The sequence below is a fragment of the Chiloscyllium punctatum genome, chromosome 13 (assembly GCF_047496795.1).
Source record: "Chiloscyllium punctatum isolate Juve2018m chromosome 13, sChiPun1.3, whole genome shotgun sequence".
NCBI lineage: Eukaryota > Metazoa > Chordata > Chondrichthyes > Orectolobiformes > Hemiscylliidae > Chiloscyllium > Chiloscyllium punctatum.
Window position 1 is genome coordinate 67,555,157 of NC_092751.1, and position 16,673 is coordinate 67,571,829.

General features: G+C 45.6%; 1 long non-coding RNA gene across 9 annotated transcripts in view; it reads left to right on the forward strand.

The window, feature by feature from the left end:
• The window catches only part of LOC140484548 (uncharacterized), a 33,385-nt gene extending 18,055 nt beyond the window's left edge, over nucleotides 1-15,330 (forward strand). For 8 of the 9 annotated variants that reach the window (XR_011962281.1, XR_011962282.1, XR_011962280.1 and 5 more), the window contains 4 exons: nucleotides 4,751-4,857; nucleotides 7,796-8,193; nucleotides 13,342-13,410; nucleotides 14,000-15,330. This is a non-coding gene — a long non-coding RNA (uncharacterized lncRNA). The remainder of the gene's footprint in view (nucleotides 1-4,750; nucleotides 4,858-7,795; nucleotides 8,194-13,341; nucleotides 13,411-13,999) is intronic. The other variant, XR_011962284.1, reaches the window with a different exon arrangement.
• Nucleotides 15,331-16,673: the final 1,343 nt, after the last annotated feature.

A 16,673-nucleotide genomic window follows, 5' to 3' on the forward strand; every position in this document is an offset into this window, starting at 1 on the left:
GTAAGAACTCTCAGATTTAGACCCAATCACCCACTTTATGATGTTAAGCTGTCAACTTCCCATTAAAAATCCTTTTGGACTCAAATTCCAGTACCTTTTCAGGTGGAATGTTCCAGCTTCTGACAACTGTCTGTTCATTCAGAAACTGCTGAGGTCCATGTTGACTCTGGGGTTACAAAGGGCTGAATTGAAAGATGAGGTGCTGTCCCTGAGCTCCCATTGAGATACATTGGAACAGTACAGGAGGCTGAGGGCAGTGTAGGTGAGAGCAGACAATGAAAATGACAGGGCTGCACTGTGAGGGCTGCTTGGCTCAATGAGAGTGTTCTGGAGTTGGGTGTAAACAGTGAGGGGAGACAGGGAGAAGGTGAAGCTGAAACTCTGTTTTAGTTCAGGCTGTTCAGACATTCACAGTCCCAATGGGAACAGCCAGTTTTTAAGTGATACCTGCAGAATATTTGTTAACAGTTTTTAAAGTACTTTCCTGAGGGCAGTTGAGAGTTAACCACATTTGCTGTGGGTCTGGAGTCACATGTAGGTCAGACCAGGTGAGGATGACCGTTTCCTTCCCTACAGGACATTAGTGAACCAGATGGGTTTTCTAACAATCAACAATAGTTTCATGGTCATCATTCTCCTTTCCATTCTAGATTGTATTGAATTCCGATGCTGCCATCAGCCATGTTGGGATTCTAACCCAAATCCTCGGAACACTGTACATATCACTCATCTGGCAGGAATACCATTAAGCCATTGCCTCCCTTTTTAACAATGTTTAAAAGAAGGTTCCATCATTCTACGTGTACAATGTGAGATAAAATACTGCAACTTCCATGTGTCAGCCTCTCCAAAAGGTCAATCAACAGAAATTTGTTTGGGGGCGAAATATTTCACTTTTTTGGGCCAGTGTATTAAACAAAAATGAATCTAAATAAAAATCTTATGCCACGGCCATGTAATTTCTGAAGCCGGAGGGGGATTACAGAGACAGGGAGGGTTGTGGGGCCAGAGGGGGATTGTTGTCCAAACATCACTGTGGTGTACATGGACTGCAGCATTTCAGGGAGGCGGTTAACCACCACTTTCTCCAAGACAAGTAAAGGTGGCCAATCAATACTGGTCTGGGCAGCAAAGGCAACCCCCAGTGAATAAAACCAAGCAGTGACCTCTCTGAGCTGACTTGCTATGAAGTTAAAAATTTCTCTGGAAATGGAGTGGGCAGAGAAGAGAACAGAGACATTTCACAGCTGCCCTCAGAGAGACCTCACCCTTGGAAGTATTCAGAGCCGGGGATCAGCTCAGTGAGTTTCAGTCTCTTCAAATATCAATCTTAGTCGGTTTAATTTTATTAAATCTACAATAGTGAGTAAGGTGAGGATTTCTTTTTAATGTCTTACGGTCTCTTGATTAAATGTTTAAGATATGAACCGTAAGCAATAAGTTATTCTCGGGCAGTATTTTTCGAGCAGTAAGACTGTGCCTTTGTCTTGGTCTGTAGATTGTTAAGGCGGAGAGATGGCCTGTTGTAGAGTGGCGTGCTGTTCCTGTCGGATGTGGGAGATTAGGGAGAGTTTCAATGATCCTGATGATTGTTTGCAGGAAGTGTGATTGCAAATCCTATTGGATTGCATGGATTGGTGGAGGAGTGATTAAAGACAGTGAGGAATTGACAGGAGCCGGGGGGTGTGATAAGGGGCAGTCTCAGGAATGCAGGATACTGCAGATACAGTCAGGTAGGTGGGTTACCTCCAGGAAAGCTAGGAGGGGTAGGCAGGTAGTACAGCAGTCTTCTATGGCTATCCCCATCTCAGACAAGTATATGGTTTTGGAAAATGTAGGTGGTAACAGACTTTCAGGGGAATGTAGCACTGACAGTCAAGTTACTGGTACTGAGACTGGCTTCTAACATAATGTGAGGTATATCCAGTTCCACATGATCGATGGTGATAGGGGACTCTCTAGTCAGGGGCACAGTCTGCCGTTTCTGCAGCTGACAGTGAGACATCAGAATGGGGTGGTGCTGCCCTGGTGCCAGTGTCAAGGATGTCTCTCAAAGGGAGCAGAATATTCTCAAAAGGGAAAATAACCAGTGGGAGGACATTGTACGTTGGTACCAATGGCATAGGAAGGGGAAAGCATGGGGTCCTGACGAGCAGGGTGATTTGCTAGTGCTACTGGGGAGGCATTAAACCAGTGAGGGAGCCGGAGTAATCCTAAAGAGATAGTGAGAAAAGAGGTGAGTCTGAGACTGGTACTGTTCACCAGGCAGACTGTCAAGACAGGCAAGAGCAAGTCACAGAATGAGGTGGGACGGACCAGTTACACTGCATTTATTTCAGTGCAAGAGACCTGACAGGTCAGGCAGGTGGGCTCAGGGTATGGTTTTGAACATGGCAGCAATATTACAGCAATTACAGAGGCATCACTCGGGGATGGATAGGACTAGCAGCTTAATGTTCCAGGGTATAGATGCTATAGCAAGGATAGAAAGGGGCCAACAGAAGAGGGAGAGAGGTGTTTTTGCTTAGGGATAACATTATGTCTGGGCTTTGGGAGGATATTCCTGGGAGTACCTCCATGCAAGTTATTTGGTTGGTACTGAGAAATAAGAAAGGGATGACCATCTTACTGGGATTGTATTATAGACTCTCTCCCAATACTCAGCAGGGAATTGAGACACAATTTTACCAGGAGACCTCCATTATCTGTAAGAATAATATGGATGCAATGACAAGTGGCTTTAACTTTACCAACGTGGCCTATGAGTGCTGTAGCGTTAAGGGCTTGGATGGAAAGGTATTTGTTCAGTGTGTACGAGAACATTTCAGATTCAGTTTGTAGGATGTACCTACTAGAGAAGGAACAAAACCTGACCTGTTTTCTTTACTCATTCACTGGATGAGGCTGTCACTGGCTCGACCAGCATTTATTGCTGCGTTTACCCAGAGGGCAGTTAAGAGTCAACCTCGTTGCTCTAGATCTGGAGTCACATGCAGACTAGACCAGGTAAGGATGGCATTTTGCTTCCCTAAAGGTCATTAGTGAACCACATTGGTTTTTCCAACAATTGACAATGGATTCCTTGTCACTAGATTATTTTTTTCCAGATATTTATTGAATTCACATTCCAACATCTGCCGTGATGGGATTCAAACCCGGGTCCCCAGAACGTTATCTGGGTCTCTGGATTAACTGTCTAGTTTCACTCCGTCATCACTGCCTCTTAGGAAATGAGGCAGGGTGAGTGACTGAGGTATCAGTGGGGCAGCGCATCAGCACCAAAGATCCCACAGTATTGTGGCTCAGTGGTTAGCGCTGCTGCCTCAGCACCAGGGACCTGGGTTTGATTCCAGCCTCGGGCAACTGTCTGTGTTCAAGTTGGCACATTCTGCCCAGTATCTGTGAGGGTTTCCTTCGGCTGTTCCAGTTTCCTCCCACAGTCCAAAGATGTGTAGGTTAGTTAAACCACGTTAAATTTCCCATAGTGTCCAGATGTGGTATATGAGGTTTTGGGATGTGCAGGCAAATCTCTGCCTGATGTGAAAAGATCCTTTTCGGGTCTTGGACAGAGGTCAGAGGGAGGTGTGGCCGCACGTTCTACATTTCCCATGGTGGCAAGTGAGGGTCAAGGGTGTGGAGCGTGGGTTGGGGGGAGGGTGTGGACCGAACATGGGAGGTGCAGAGGGAATGGTCTCTGCGGAACACAGATAGTGTTGGAGAGGGAAATATGTCTCTGGTGGTGGGGTCTGGTTTTAGGTAGCAGAATAAGAGGTTAATGCACTGTATCTGGAGATTAGTGGGGTGGAAGGTGAAGACCGCAGGGTTATATTCTTTATTGTGGCTGGAGGGGTGGGGTAAAGGCGGAGGTGAGGGAAGTGGAGGGTATGTGTTGGAGGGCATTGTTGATCAAGTCAGAGGAAAATTACGGTCCTTGAAGTAGGCCTTTCAGGAATGATGAAGGGCTTTTGCCCGAAACGTCGATTTCGCTGCTCGTTGGATGCTGCCTGAACTGCTGTGCTCTTCCAGCACCACTAATCCAACTTATGGTTAGCCACTAGCTCTCTCCATTGTGAGCTGTTCCCCACCAATATCACTCCACGATTGAAGCTGCCGAGGACACAAACCTTTGGAATATCCTCCCTAACTCCCTCTCTCCGCCTTAAAGATGTATCTAAAAATCGTTCTCTTTAATCAACATTTCCATCATTCGTGAAGTATTTTAGGAGATTTGTCAATGTGAAAGGCTCCATACAATGCAGGTAGTTGTTGTTATTGTCTGACATCTGGAGAAACAGGAATGAGCCCTCTCTCTCTCTCATACCTGATGAACAGCAGCAAAAGCAGGAAGCACTGAGCATGCTCCAGCCCACAATGGGCCTCGGATTATTGATGTCAGCGCAGCACCAATAAGAGTGGGGGAAAGGGGGCTAGAGGTGCTGGTTGGTCCTTCAACCAATCAGAATGAATGAGGGGCGGGGCAATACTGAACCACGTGATAAACTTCACTGAGAGCACAGTGTTGTTTGTGACCAAGGCATTGGAAATGTCTGAAGGTGAAGGGCAGGGGGAAGGAAAGGCACATTGACCAGGAAGAGGAGGAAATTTTCATGGTATGGGATAAGAGGTTTTACAGAACTTAGTGCATGTAGTAAAACACAAATTTAAAGATCCCAAATTCTGCACCATTTTCCCTCGCTATAATGCATTTTGCACTCCCTGAAATATTAACTGTGTGTTTCTCCCTCCACAGATACCAGTGATCAGTGCCAAAGCCCCATTGCCTTTGGAGAAGGTGATGTTTGACTTCCTTGTACAGCTGCAGTTCGTGTGGTGAAGGTGCTCCCACAATGTGTTTGGGTAAGAGCTGTTATAGATTATTTACTCAGCGACAGTGAAGAATTGACAATGTGTGTGCAAATCAACAACAGTTGTTTTTTTTTATCATGTTTATAATTGCATAGACATATGATTGAGAACTTGTGAAATAAGGTAACAGATGAGGATATTAGGTCTGGTGATCAAAGGAATTGCCAAATAAGCAGGTTTTCAGGAATACCTTAAAGGAGGAAAGCAGGTCTGAGGGGGTTAGGGTGGGAATTCCAGACCGTGTTGCCTTGGCAACAGTAGAAACAGCCAGACAGGTGAAGCAATGAATAGACACATCTTTGGGAGTCTGAAAGAAAATGAGTTGTTGGGGTCTCACAGGTTGTGTGCTGCAGGGAGACAGGGATGTTCACCGCCAGGAATTACATCAAGGGTGAGAATTTTAAATTGTTGCTTGTTAATAGGAGCCTTTTGATGGATCAACAAGTTTTGGTACAAGTGAGTACTTGGGCAGTAGGGTTTTAGATACTCTTGAGATTACATGTAAGTTGAATGTGGGAGGCTGGCCAGGAGTGTGTTTGGATAATGAAGTCTGGAGATAACACAGGGATGGACGAGTATTTCTGTAAATGAGCTGAGACTAGGGTGGAGTTGGGTGATGTCACTAATGTAGGAATAGTGCTTTTGGTGTTGGGCTGCTGCTCCTCATCACTCCCCCTCACCAAATCACAGATATCACCAAATCCTGTTTCTCACCTACATACTGCCAGGAGGTGACATCGTCCAAAAGCACCGTGTTAGGTTTCACATGTACACTGACAATGCCCAGCTCTCCCTCCCCATCATCCCTCTCCATTACTCAGTTATCAAACTGCTCATCACACTCCCACTACGCGATTGGCTGCAATTTCCTGCAACGGATGTTGCAGTGGTTAAACCCATTGCCTTCAGTTGCTATTACAAATCACTTTCCCTTACTGCTGAGCCCCTCCCTCTCCCTGGGAACTGTCTGAGGCAGTTCCACACTCTTGACAATATTGCTCTCATACCTGACCCCAAGGTGACCTTCTGATCACACATCTACACAATCACAAACACCAGGAATTCCAATCTCTGAAATGTTGCTTGTCTCCACCACACCCCAGCTCCATTGCTACTGAAACCCCTCACCTGTGTTGGTGTTGCCTTCAACTTGACGAATCCAAAATAGAATCCGTGATTCTGTGACTGACCCAGAATCTGGTTCCAGACTCCCTCATGATGGGAAACATCCTCTCAGTATTTACCCTGTCAAACTCCTTAAGAATCCTACATGTTACAATGAGATCCCCTCTCATTCTTCCCAAATCCAGTGAGTAGAGTCCCAACGTCTTCAGCCTTTTCTGAAAAGATACTCCCTGCAAACCAGGGTTCATCCCAGTCAATCTTCTGTGAAATGCCTCTGATGGAATGATGTATTTCCTTAAATAAAGGGACCAAAACATCTGTCATTACTCCAGATGTGGTCTCACTCGCTCTTTATAAAGTTCCTCTCAGGTATATACTCCTAACAACTCCCTTTAAACTTACACAGATGTTGTTGGAAATGCGCAGAAGATCATGCAGCATCTGTGAAGAAAGATCAGTTAAAGTTTCGGATCTGGTCACCCTTCCTCAGATACGTTAACCCTAATTTCTTTTCATAGATGCTGCTTGACCTGCTGAGCTTTTCCAGAAACTTCTGTTTCTCTTCCTGGTTTACAGCATCTTCAGTTGGTTCGGTTTTCATATCCTTTAAACTTGCCCCCTCTCTTCTAGAATTTGTCATTTCCTCCTTGGAAAAAAGATTCACATTTGTTTGGACTCCCCTACCCTGGGAAGAATGAAACCATGACTAGTCACCCTATCATTGCTCCTCATAATTTTATAAAATTCAATAAAGCCACCTAAAGTGTCCAGTGCTGCAGGGAAATAGCCTCAGCCGATTCAGCCTCTCCCTATGGTTCACGTGTTCCAATATTGACAACACCCTAGTAAAACCATTCTGAACTCTTGCAAGTTTCCCAACATCTTTCCTATAACAGGGAGACTGGAATTGAAAGCAGTCTGGGGATTCCAAAAGTGGCCGAGCCAATAAACTGTACAACGTAAACATGATCTCCCAACTCCTATTCTCAATGCACTGTCCAATAACAGCTAGCATACCGCACACCACCTTCACCGACCTGTCTACCCTCAACCACACTTTCAAGGAACTATCAACCCACACTGCATGGTCTGTTTGTCTGTCAACACTTCCCAGGAACTTGTCATTAAGAGGTTGAGTCCTATTCTGGTAACATCTTTCTGAAATCAGGGAGACCACAATTGAATACAGTATTCTAAAACTGACCTCACCAATGCCCTACTCAGCCACAACGTGCCCTCCTAATCCCTATACTCAGTGAAAGAATCCCTACAGTGTGGAAACAGGCCTTTCGGCCTGTGAGACCATACCAACCATCGGAACAGCATTCCACCCTAACTCTGTAACCTACCATTACCCAAAGCTAATCCAGCTAACCTGCATGGCTTTGGATTTGTGGGAGGAAATTAAGAGCACCCAGAGGAAGCCCACGCAGACACACAGGGAGAATGTGCAAACACCACCCAGACAGTGGAATCGAACCAGAGTCCATTTATTGGTCAGCACATTCCATTAAATGTTAGTGTCCCATATGCCATGTTCAGCACCTGATCTCTCTGAAACTCTACTTTCCAAGAACTAAGCAGTTGTTCTGAGCTCTTCGGAGGGAATTAAGGTCAGGATGAGAAAACAGGAACCGGGTTGAGTTTTAGATCTACAAAATAACTCTCCATCTTCCCACTCTGTCTGTTCCCCATGCTCTGTCCCCCCACCCCCCGACGGTCTGTTCTCTTTCTCCCCCCTGTTGGTCTGTCTCCCCCCCCCCCTCCCCCCCCCCTCCCCCCCCCCACCCCATTTATCTGCCAGTCTGTCTCTTTCCCCCCCCTCCCTCTGTCGGTCTCTGCCCACCCCACCCCCGTTCCCCCTGTCTGTTCCCCTCCTCTCTAAACCCACTTTCTGTCCCCATCTGTCTCTGTGCCACCCCTTTCTATCCCCCCCACTGCATGTGGCACTCATCCACAGACTCTTATCAACAAACACATCGACTTGGACCCAATATACCGGCCACTACAGAAGACAGCTCGAACTGACAACCGGAAGCGGTAGAGACAGGCCACTACAAATGCCGGAGGAAACAGCACAGAAGCGCTTCACAGGAGGCTCCCAAGCACTGAGGATGTCACCTAGGCAGGGGACGAAACGTTTGCAAGACAAATTCCCAGCTCGGCGAACAGAACCACAACAACTGTATAAGTCCTGCTAAGGTTTGCTTTTCCAAAATACAGCAGCTCGCATTTTTCTAAACTGAACTCCTCAGCCCATTCACCCATCTGATCCAGATCCTCTTGTACTCTGAGGTAATCTTTTTCCCTGCTACTCCACCTCCCATTTTGGTGTCATCTGCAAATTACTTACAATACCTCTTATGTTCACATCCAAATCATGGATATAAATGGCGAAAAGTAGTGGATCCAGCACCGATCCTTGAGACTCCACTGGTCACAGGCCTCCAGCCTGAAAAGCACCCTCTGCCTTCTACCTTCGGGCCAGTTCTGTACTCCATGCGATCTAACCTTGCTGACCAGTCTCACATGAGGAACCTTTTTCAAACACCTTACTGAAGTCCATGTAGATCATGTCCATGCTCTGACCTCAGCAATCCTCTTTGTTACTTCTTCAAAAAAACTGAGTCAAATTCATGAGATATGATTTCCCATGCACAAAGCTGTTATTAGTATCCAGGATTTAACTCTGTACATTGGGGTCTGCGTTGCCCAGTTATAGGTGTTAATATTCTGAATGAAGTTCAAGGACACCAGCATTTTGTCAGTGAGTCTGTATTGAGTCTTGTTAATGTCACCAACACAGGGGAGTTCCTTTTGAAAGGCAATCCCTGTATCCCTTGCCCACCAGGAAACCGTGTAAGTGTCCTTACCTCTGGACTAGGAGGATGAGGCTCAGAGTTGAGTAACAGCATCTTTGAAGAGGCTGATTAGTAAACCTGCCCAAGCCACCAGGCCATACAGTCTCCCAGCTGTCCCTGCCTGAGTCTCCAAACTGAACCTTCCTGTAGTTTCTCTCCTGTCAGACTCTCCCATTGCTCAGTTTGTCCAGGATCCCCTCCTGCTGCTGCACTGCTCCTGTCCCTCACTGACCTGTCCATCCTCCAGTGTCCTCCACATTCATTCACTGTTCACAATCCCATTGACCCAGTCCTCCCGCCCCGCCCCCTCCCGTCGATAGAGACGGCTCAGTGGTTAGCACTGCTGCCTCACAGCACCAAGTACCCGGGTTCGATTCCGGCCGTGGCGACTGTCTGTGTGGAGTAAGTGCATTCTCCCCGTGTCTGAGCGGGTTTCTTCCCACAATGCAAGGATGTGCAGGGCAGGTGAATTGGCCATTCTAAATTGCCCATAGTATTGGTTACTTTAGAGGGCATAGGTCTGTGTAAGTTACTGTTTGCAGGGTCGGTTTGGACTTGTTTGGCCGAAGGGACTGTTTCCATACGGTAGGGATTCTGATATATTGCGCAGCAGCTACTGTCAATCACCAGGACTCTTGTATGATCGGGAGCACGTGCTGTACGAGGGGAGACCAGTGCACGGGTGCAGTGCTGGCCAATTGTGGGAGAATGCGCAGTATAGGTCTGTGCCTGGGAAGGAGGCTGTGGGTGTGAGGGATTAATCTATCATTAGCAGCTTCATCCCTCTAGGAGCAGGACCCAGAGGAATGGCCCCCTTCTTGCTACCCTGACATGTGATCAGACTATCAGTGGTGCAGCGTTTTGCAGAAAGTTATCAGAACTCTTTAGTGAAGATTCAGGGTTGTTATGGAAAGGGACAAGGATGGGCCTGCAATTAGAATTCTAATTTGGCTCATTTTAGTCAGATGGGTATTGGCCAGAGTGTGCAGGAAGCAGTGTATGCAGGATGGTTCTCATCAGGAGCTAGGAAACTGAATTCGAAGAGAGAGTGTGTGAGAAGTGGGTGTGGAGGAAAGGACTGGGGGGATTGGTTTGGATTTCAGTTCACAGAAGAGAGAAATTGTGAGACTGAGGTTTAAAGCTTTGGGGGAACAAGGAAACTACAGTTTAATACTACAATTGTCTTATGAATTTCCATCTTGTATTAACAGTGGTAACTTGTGTGCTCTGTTGTATGGTACTGAAAGGGTGGAGTTGCGGATGAGAAATACAAATTGAACTTCATGTTCAGATCTGATGGTTACTGGATCCATGCCGATCTGAATATCATTGGCCTTTTCATCTGGAAGGAAAGGTGTACATTCTGTCCGTGGGTGAATATTTCAAATCTCAGTGTGACTGGGAAAGTACTGAGACACAGCCAAGTCCATGTCAGCATGGTGAGTGTGGAGAGAGATTTCATTTGTTTTTGAAAGTCTAGAAAATCATGGCACATTTCCCAGGAACAATTAAGCCACAACTTTGCTTTGTAGAAGGACAAGTCTTTAATGAACCATACAACCAGAAAGACACAAGGATACCTGCACCGTGGGGAACACTATGAAAAGGGGATTGTTGTAAAGGGGTTCATTCTCGATCATGGATTGTAATCCATTGGCATTGTCCCGTCGGTCCCAGCACCGCGGGGAAACACTGGAAATATGATGGATGTAATGGAGGGTTCAGTTATTAAACTGGAAGAAGTGCAGAACAATTTACAAGGATGTTGTCAGGGCTCAGGGGTCTGAGTTATAGGGAGAGGTTGGGCAAGTGAGGATTTTATGTTTAGAGCAGAGGAAACTGAGGGGGTTCTTTTTTAGAAGTATATAAGACCATGAGAGGCATGGATAAGGTGAATGCACTCAGTCTTTTTCCCAGGAATTCAAGGATTGGACGGCTTGATTGGATCAGTTTAAGGTTAGAGGAGAAAGAATAAATGGGAAGCTGAGGGGCAACTGTTTTACACAGAGGGTGGTATGTATATGGAATGAGCTGCCAGTGGAAGTGGTTCAGGCAGGAACACTCTCAACAGGTAAAAGACATTTGGACAAATACATGGATAGGAAAGGGTCAGAAGCAGATGGGCCAAGTGCAGGGTAATGGGGATAGTGTGGATGGACATTCTGATCAGCATGGGCCAGTTTGGGCCAAAGGGCCTGTCTCTGCTGTAGGATTCTATAACTCTAAGTGCATTTGCTATTTCTCCCACTAACTCTGTTGGTATCCTGGGATGTATTCCATCAGGGCAATGAGACTTGTTTACTTTTAGCTCCATTAGCTTGTCTCTTTCACGATAATGGTTATTATCTAGGTCCTCACCTTCCTTAGTCTCCTGATCAATTACAGCCATGTTCTTCGTATCCTCCACTGTGTAGACTGACTGCTGTGTACTCATATTCCTGAACCCTGCTGGATAGGAATAACTGGGCACAGAACTCTGAGAGGTCTTCTTTGAGTCTGTATTGATGAGACATGGTAGTTACATGGATAGTGGGCATGCAAAATACCTTCAGGCAGCATCAGGTAACTCCCCGCCTGTCCGATGTACAGCTCCCATTGTGGTTTGGGACTTTGAATGGAGACTGTCTCTCAGTATTATCTCCATGGCAACGACAGTTAGAAAGTCTTGTTCAGTTCAGCACTTTGTGGTTAAACCACACACCCCTCCCCCCCCACACCCCCGTGGCTCCCTCAAGTATCTGACAAGCACTTCAGATTCAGTGGGGTATCTATCGGGATTCTGATGTGGAGGAGCCGGTGGTGGGGTGGGCAAAGTTAAAAACCACACAACACCAGGTTATCGTCCAACAGGTTTATTTGCAAGTACAAGCTTTTGGAGTGTGCTGTGATTTTTAACTTGATCAGGATTATCTCTATGGTAACAGTTAAGTGCTTCAACAATTCCAGAGGCCATGTGTTCCCCACACAATAGGTTCCCCTCTAGCAGGGTAAACTGCTATTCTGGCCCTGGGGATAGTTACTCATCACTTTGCTCCCCCAATCCCATCTCGCTTTCTGTTGATCTTTAAAGTTTTTCTAATCTCCTAGTTTCTCCTTGGTCTTTGCCAATCTGTATGCATTCTATTTCAGTTTGATAGACTCCCTTATTTCCTGAGCCACCCATGTCAGATTATTCCTTTTCCCACAGTCCTTCCTTTTCACTGATCGGTAATTTTGCTGAGCACTTCAAAAAATTGCTTTGATATTCTCGCACTGTCCGTCAACTGTCCCACCCTAAACTCTTTGCTTCCAGTCTACATTAGCCAACTCCTGACTCATCCTATTGTAGTCTCCTTTTGTTTAAGCACTGGATCTTGGGAGTGGATCTAATCTTCCAGCTTTCCATCTGTGTTCTAAGTTCAACCAGACTTATCACAAGTCTGTTTATCAGATTACGAGGGGAGGCGATGTTTCCTGGGAGTTTTGGTTTTCATTGTCAGAGACCTTGGCTTTGTAATAAAGTACAGGATAGATATTCACAACAGAGTATTCTGGACGGTGTGAATGTAAGACACAATCTAAAACCATAAATCACTGTCTCCCCTTAGTTTAAAATTGCTAAATTATGATTTCCTACACGCTTCCTCACTATCTAAGCTTGGAATGCTAATCCACCTGACTATCTGTCATTTTCCGAAAATCTCTTTCGGTGATGATGGTGAGTTTTGGATTCAGCTTTCCAGTTATTACCGTAAGAAGATAAGCCCTGGGCACAGGAGAGGCAATGCAGCCCTTTGAACCAGCTCTGCCATTTAATACGGTGATGATTGAGCTCAGCTCGGTCTCAGCTGGATTTTCCCTCCTGCTCTCTCTCACCCTTCAACTCATTGCAAATTCAACATCTGTATCTCTTCTTTAAATTGGCTCATTGTCCTGGCATCCACTGCATTTTGAACGGGGAATTCCACAGATTCCCAACACATCGAGACAAGTACATTCTTCCTCATGAGAATATAATAGAGTCCCTATAGTGCAAAAACAGGGTATTCTTCCATCGAGTCCACACCAACCCTATGATGAGCATCCCATTCAGACCCACTCGTTCCCTGTAACACTGCATTTCCCATGGCTAATTGTCTCACCGGCACGTGCATGGACACTGTCAGCAATTTAGCATGAGCAATCAATCTAACCTGCACATCTTTGGACTGTGTGAGGAAACTGGAGAACTGCACGAAACCATGCAAACATGGGGAGAATGTGTAAACTCCACACAGTCGCCTAAGGTCCCTGACGCTGTGAGGCAGCAGTGCTAGCCACTGAGCCACCTCTGCTTAAAACCTACTGCACCTTATTAACCTCCCTATCCCCCAGTTGGCTGAATCTATGTTCCTTACATCACAAATCAGGTTGTCTCAGTAAATCCCAGTGACAGCTCACATGTCCTGTGTGTCTGAATGGGGATCCGATACAGAACATCCTCCATTCACACTTTTCATTCACGTTCCAGAGACAGGGCTCCAGTGGCTGCATGGGGACCGCACTCCCAAATTCCGAGGCAGGAACCGCACGTCTGTGGGTAAGCCTGGCACTGCACAAGTACAGAATGTGGGTGAGCTTTGGAGCATGTGCTTTGGGGTAACTAGTGGAAAGTATTTCACACTCTGATTGTCTGGAGGAGGAACGCATTTGCTTGTAGTATTGATCTGTTGGAGGGTCAAAGTGTCACCACACCCACATGGAACCAAGTTACATTCCCAAGTTGTCATAACACTGGAATCTACCAATGAGAAACAAAGAAGAATCTGACCCATTCTCCCAGACTGAAGGTTCCTCTTCTGTCCAGGATCCGCCACCTCCCTTTCTGTTTCATTTTATTTCATTCTGCTGTTACATTATTGACTTGCAGCAACTGAAGGGAAAGGAAATGAACCCAGAAAGGGTGCAGAGTCTAACCAAGGATGGGAAGTGGTGGCATAGACCTGTTCATCAACAACTCCATGAGAATGGGGAGGGTGTACATGAGGGGGTAGTAGAGTCAGAATGGTGGGAGAGAGGAAGTGGGCTGGAGGGTTACAGCTTTGGGGCAAGAAAGGGGTAAACGATATTCCAGAGAAACTAGAATTGTCTGTTCTGAATTTCTAATCTGTACATATTCCTTTATACAGAGTGCTAGATGAAGATATGCAGACTGAAATCTCAACATCATTTGCCGATCATGATAAGGTTACCCAGAATTTGATGAACCAAAGATGGAGAATCACTCGGCCAAAATCCTGCAACACTCTCCCTCCCAGCATTGTCGGTCTCTCTGCGCCAAATGGACTGTGAATGGTACAAGACAGCAGCTCACGACCATCTTCTCAAGGCTAACGAGAGATGGGGAATAAATGCTGGCTGAGCCAGTGATGCCCATATCCTGGAAACGGTTTCTAACTCTCGTTGCGGAAACCCAATTGCTGTTACTGCAGGATGTTGAGGGATGCTGAGTGCATCCTCCAGGAGGCAGTACCATCACATTACCCCTGCCTACACCCACACAGTAACACCACAACACCACTGGAACAAAAGGCAGTGAAGCCAAAGGGGGACTTAGATATAGTTCTTCGAGTTAAAGTCATGAAAGAGGATTGGAACACAGCAGGAACAGGAGATAGAGCTGCATGGTTAGCTGTTTCCCCTTGAATGGTGGAGCAGGATTGAAAGGCTGAATGGCCTCCTGCTGCGATCTACCAGGTAGGAAGAAGTGGGCAGGGATTCTCCAGGAGATTGCACGTCCACATCAGTTTTCAGAGAGGGATGGTTGGATGGATTTTATTTAACACTTGTCTTTAACACAAGGTTTGTGAATTTGGTTTTAAAATATTGTAGCTATTTATTCCACAATAAATAAAACTAAAAGAAATGAAACTATCTGAATATAACAGTTTTTAAAAATATTAAACGCCTTGTAAAACAAGATCCTGTCTATTCCTGGACACCATCACTTTCCAGTTACTCAAGCTCCAGGGAAATATTCCCTCCTTGTCTGAACCTTTTGGTTTGACTTCACTGCTTTTCAGTTCTCCTTCTGTGAGCTATGAAGTGTTCTTTTTCCCCCCTTTTCTCCTACCCAGACATGTTATCACACAAGCTGAGTAACCTTCCCACATTCATCATTACACCATTTTGGGTTTTGTCAATATATAATCACCAGCAGTAAACCACCCATGTAACCAATTGAATATTTACAAACAAAGCCCATTACGGGCAAAGCAAACCATTACAAATGACAGATTGGGAAGGGACCAAATCAAAGTAGAGTTAGGGGTGAGGGGGTAGCAGTGGAGATAAAGCACTGTATACCCTGCGATGCCCACCTCTGTCAAAAGGCATCGAGAGCATTGACACATACCACATGCTCCTTCTCCAAGGTCGCCCTGCTTTATCCTCAATCATAGAATAGTCTTTATCTTCAATCATAGAATAGAATCCCAACTGTGTGGCAGAAGAGAATTGGCCCATCAAACCCCACCAACCATCCAAAGAGCATCCCACCTGGAGCACTCCACCCTTGTAACACTGTATTTCCCATGGCTGATCCACAGCAGTGCTACAGTCACAATTTAAATCAAAACAGATGATCCCTGCTCACTGTCACGTTGCTGTTTGTGGAGACTTATTGCCCAGAGAGACATCCTGAGATTCAGAAAGAGATAATATAAATTCAGTCAACTCCAGCCGAGTTAATGTGATTAACAACAACATCAATTCTCCAACAGTGACATCAGACCTCGTACCTACTCTATCATTTACGATTTTTAACCCGTGGGAAGTTTGTTACCAGCTTCGATGACAGCCATAATGCTCTGACCACTTTGACAGAGCCAGTGCAAGTCAGTTCTAATAGTTATCAACAGATTGAATCTAAACAGGATGCCCCCCAACAGGAAGTGCTCTGACGCTTAATGCCCGTAAGTCAAGGTCATTTTCCTAAAACCACTCACGTCTGGCAATACCATTGAAGATATTTTATACAGTAACCTTTCAGTCTCAATTTCCAGTTCCAGTTCCAGTCCATGAAGCAGCCAGTAACATGCACCAGTGAATTGAATTCTAACAGCAGCATTGCCCTGGCAGGAGAGATTGAGGAGCTTGAAGTTGTCTTCTCTGGAGTATCTAAACACGAAACACTTCAAAGGAACAAAAATCTTCAAGAGCTCGAGAGGATAGATCCAGGAAGGATGTGCTCCTAGGCTGGTGTGCCTGGAATAAAATAAACACTAACTACGGTATCTTTACCCAGCATCCCCTTTAGCTGCATAAAAGTTTAATATGTATTTGCTGCTCTAATTACACTCTCAGTTTTAACTGCTGTAATGTTGATGACTATGCAAATGTATAAAATATAATTTAATCCATCCCAAAAGCTCTCTGTACCTGTGTCTCCCTTGTGCTCACCGAGACACTAATTCAATCTGACCTCTTTACAAACCCTGCCCTGATATTTCCTTGGAGGGCTCAGAATGAAATATTTACTGAATTGTTACTGTGCAAAAGGAGGCTGATTGGCTCATCAGCTCTCCAAAGGATCACCTCACTGAATGCTATTATTCTCCCTTTACCCCATAAACCTTCCCATTCGTCCTATTCTAATAACACCAGCGAGTTCACAAGTAACCACAGTGATTGGATTTGTTTTGTTTGTTCGTGGGATCACGGCTTGATGGGGCAGCATTTGTCATCCATTCTAACTGCCCAGGAGATGGTTCAGAGTCAACCACGTTATTCAGTATCTAGATTCACATGTCGGCTGGATCAGGTCAGAATTAACAGTTTCTCAGACCCAATGACATGAAGAGT